This window comes from Dioscorea cayenensis, chromosome 1, assembly GCF_009730915.1.
Source record: "Dioscorea cayenensis subsp. rotundata cultivar TDr96_F1 chromosome 1, TDr96_F1_v2_PseudoChromosome.rev07_lg8_w22 25.fasta, whole genome shotgun sequence".
NCBI lineage: Eukaryota > Viridiplantae > Streptophyta > Magnoliopsida > Dioscoreales > Dioscoreaceae > Dioscorea > Dioscorea cayenensis.
In genome coordinates this window covers 2,514,944-2,519,856 of record NC_052471.1, presented here as the reverse complement: position 1 = coordinate 2,519,856, position 4,913 = coordinate 2,514,944, and positions in this window count along the sequence as shown.

The following is a 4,913-nucleotide window of genomic DNA, read 5'->3' as shown; positions in this document are numbered from 1 at the left end:
ATATACACACAAACACTTAAAGCTAATAAAAAAAATTAAAAAAACTTAAAAAATCCTCCTTGAAATTCTCTAGAACTATTTTAAATATGTATAGATGTATGTATATACATTGGCAGTAGTAGTTTTACATGCGAAACTTACTTTTTTGTGTATGGTTTGATGTGAAACTACTTTTTACATATAATACAACTTATCACTAAACCCTTTTAAAGCCTCTTGCTTTCTTGCACCACTCAACGTGATATGATTAGGGATGCTTAGGTTTTATTATTGCTATTTAAATCTTGTTTGTAGATTTTTATTGAGATATTGGATAGGGTTTAGGGATTTGATATATTTTAAGTTTTTGGAGAGGATTATGTTGGTTATGGTGGCTTTGATTATTTAGTTTGGCCTGTTGCATATTGACATGGTTGTGATGTGGTTGGTTTGATGGTTTATTATTCATGTAGTTGCTTGATTATATTTTAGGGCATGGTTGTTTATGATTTGGGATTTAAATTTTGTGTAGTTTTTAATTGAGATCTATTGTATGTTAGAACAGTTGATTTATTAGGTTTTATTTATTTGTTTATTAAGATATTTTGGTTCATGGTATTTTATTTTATTGTTTGGTATGTTGTATTTTTACTTTGATGGATTTTAGATGATGTAATTTTAAACAATAATTTTTTATGGATATTTAATGTTCTTATGTTTTGGATATGTGTTAGGTGTTGCCGTATACAAAAAATAATGTGGTAAATATTAAATGTTGAATGCTATATTCGGATAAATTTTAACGATCTCATATTTTGATCAAAATATATTATAAATGTAATTTTATGTTAAAAAATTTATTTGTTAATTAAATTTAATGGTTATTTAAAAAATAAATAATAAATATTTTCTACATTAAATAAATGTTGTATTAAGTTAATTAATTGTTTTGGCTTAAATTAATTTGTATGATAAGTATTAAATAATTAGTAATAAAAACTAATGGAAGTAATATCACCGTACCGCTTATATGGTGACCGTACCTCTTACACTTATATCAAACCAAACACATAAAAAGTAAATACAACATTTTCACTTACATCAAACCAAACAGATAAAAAGTAAATTAAAATACAGTATTTCTACTTACACTTTAAGTCCACTTATATGTAATTTGACTTATTACAAACCAAACAACCCCTAGGTAAATTGTTTAAATTTGATTAATTAATTTTGATAATGATATATAACCAATGATAATAGTGGTAATATAAGCTTGTTTATGTAAAAAAATTGCATGTCCTGATTCAAATCGAATAAAAATCTTAAAAAAATTACACAGTCAAATCATAATCGAATTGGGACTGGTTAAAATAAATAAATTTCATTATATTTGGGTATATTCAAGATAAGTCCAGAAGACATTTTTGTGATAATCTAAATATTTAAATCACAAGATCAGCCGAGATCACAGATCTCGAGGTGATCTAAAATATTTAAATCACAAGATCAGCCGAGAGCACAGATCTCGAGACGATCAAAATATTTAAATCACAAGATCAGCCGAGAGCACAGATCTCGAGGTGATCTAAATATTTAAATCACAAGATCAGTCGAGAGCACGGATCTCGAGGGCGATCCGAAACATTTAAATCGCAAGATTATCCGAGAGCACAAATCTCGAGACTATCTCGAAACATTTAAATCGTAAAAATTACCCTTGAGAACGTATCTCAAGGCAAAAAAATACTAAATTACAAAAAGTGCCTTTGAGAACATATCTCGAGGCATAAATGCAAAAAAAAAAAAAAAATATCCTTGAGGACATATCTCGAGGTAAAATAAAAAATTACAAAATTGCACTTGAGAATATATCTCGAGGCAAAGTGCAAATTACAAAATTAGCCCTGAGAATTTATCTCGAAGGCATAAAGGCAAATTACAAGATTGCCCTTGAGAACACATATCTGGAGGCAATCTCAAATCTTAGGATATCTCAAACATATATTCCGAGGCAATCATAAATTTCATGTAGCCTGAGAGCAGATCTTGAGGCAATTGGAAAAATGCAAATCATGAAGCACTTGAACACACATCTCGAGGCAGATTGAGTTAAGTGAATTTAAAAAAATATAATAATAATAAAATAATATAAAAAAAAATAAAAATAATAGATTAATGAATATATAATAAATAATAAAATAATAATATAATAAAAAAATAATAAATAAATTAAAAAAAATTTAAAATTTGAAATTTGAAATTTAAAATTTAAAATTATAAAAAAATAAAAATAAAATTGAAATTAAAAAAAAATAAATCCGATCTTACCAACTCGTTGTGATCTCGAGGGGAGTTGGGATGGGGATAGGGATGAAAAGAAAATTCTTTTAAAGTGAGCAGAATTTTTTTTTTAAAAAAAAAGGGAAATTGGCGGACAAAAAAAGAGAAACCAAGAAAAGAAAATAAATAAATAAATAAATAAGAACAAAAAAGAGGAAAAAGAAGATTTCAAAATTTAAATTTTGAATTTGAAAATATATATATAAATATATATAATTAATAAAAAAATTAATAAAAGAAAATTAAAAAAAAATTAATCAATAAAAAATTTAAGTTTAAATTTGAAGTTTGATTCTCTGTTATGATATCTTGGGATGTGGATAAGGAGGGGAGTTGATCTCGGGAGAAAGATAAGAGAGTGACGAGGTTTTAAAGAGAGTGGCGAGGTTTTAAATAGAGAGGAGATTTGAGAGAACGGGGGAGATTTTTAGGTGAAGGAAAAAAGAATTAAAAAAAAAAAAGAGACGAAAGAGAAGGTGCAGATCTGTTTCCCTCTCCCCGTATTCAGATACATATATATATAAAAAAATAATATATTTTTTTCCTCGCTGCCGCCGTCGCTTGTCACCACGACGCCACTGCCGTTGCTGCTTGAGTTAGCTAAGATAATGCCGCCAAGCACGCTTGGTAAAAAATCACTGGCATGATTGAGTGGCTGAGATAATGCCGCCAGTCATGCCGGATGTCGTCATCGCTGCTGCCTGTCGATGTTTATTGCTCTGTCTAACACCGTTGCTGCTGGTCCCCTATGATGAGCATGGAGGCTTCTACAATCATGTTCCCACGCCCGTCATCAATATGCTCGATCCGGACGGCATCATTGGCCCATACCCCTTTTTCTTCAAGTTTGACAGGTTGGGCGTCAGAAACCTTGCCATCTTCAAATAGATCTAATCCAACTTGCACCTCATCTGGTTGGTGATCACGTCCTCAATACCAACCCAGAAATTGGAAAAGGCATGTATGTGGGTGAATCACTCATATGTGCTTGTTGATGAATCTACTGCTGAGATTACGGCTGCCATAAGAAGCTGTTGCTTAATTACTGTAGTGATGTGAATCGGACTCTCGCTATATGTAACACCCAAAATATAAGACATATAGTTAACTCGTTCATTAAATAATGTTGTAACAATTAAAGGTTTCATGGGCATGAGACAGACCTTGATGATTTGTGAGCAAGTTTGCAGCATTGAGCAGATTCGGCTGAGAGTTTTTTTCCGATGCCTGTTAGGTTCGTCGAGATGTTTCTGCAGCATTAGACTCAACCAGAAGATGAAACTCATCCAAGCAAAATCCCAGACTTTCAACAGCGTTAAGGAAAAACAAAACAAAACAAAATCAAATCAGAAGAAAAGATGTAATTTATATGTTCCGGTTTTGATTTTGCAAAATATCAAATTGAATAAGACAAAAAAAGGATTGCAAAAATGGGCATGGAATATTGACTCTGCTGATCCTCTAATTCATGGCCTCACTACTAAAGTTCAAGAACTAAACCTCACCAGCAAGTTAACAAAATGGCAATTATTTAAGTGCTCAAGAATATGTTGCTTTAAGATAACCACATTTGTTTGAAACAATAAGAACTGAGTGATCACTATTTGTTTTGACATTGATGCAAATGGCATACTGAACGTCTCTGCCGAAAAATAAAAAAAATATATAAAAAACTACGGGCCAGAATAATGAGGTCACAATGACTAACGACAAGGCGAGGTTAAGCAAGGAAGAGATTGAGAAGAAGGTTCAGGACGTAGAGAAGTATAAGTCTTAAGACTGTAGAGCATAAGAAGGTTGGGGCCAAGAAAGCATTGGAGAACGGGGTTGGAGGACATCTGCAACCTGTTGCTTTTTACAGTTTCAAGTGGTACATACTGGTCAACAAGCTGTTCATTATTTTTATTATGTTAATTATTTACTTAAGCCATGCTCCTGTGTAGGGATGGCAATAATACCCATACCCGACCCAACCCGACCCGACCCGAGTTTGACGGGTAAAACCCGATTTGACCGGGTTTCGGGTCGGGTTCGGGTAAAACCCGACTTGTATGAAACGGGTGCGGGTGCGGGTATGAGAATTCTAATACCCGACCCGTACCCGAACCGAAATTAAAATTATTAAAATATTTATATAATATATATATATATGTATATATATATATATATATATATATATATATATATATATATACTAATATGTTCTACAACTTAACAATTTAGGGTTTTTTATTTTTCCTCTTTGTTTGGTCTTGTAATTTTATAATAATTTTATTTTATTTTATTTTATAAAAAATTATAATTACTTTTAAGTTACTTTTTTTAATAAAAATAATATATTTTTTATTAATTTTTTTAATATTGGGATGGGGGCGGGTATACCCGCGGATACCCGATTACCCGTCGGGTGTGGGTGTGGGTTTGGGTTTTTAAAATCCGTCGGGTTCGGGTTCAGGTTCGGGTATATTAGTGGGGTATCGGGTATGGGTACAGGTATGGTAATACCCGGACCTGACCCGTTGCCATCCCTACTCCTGTGGTCCACACCATGTCTTATCAGACTTATGACTTTTTCCCCTTTATCGTATAGT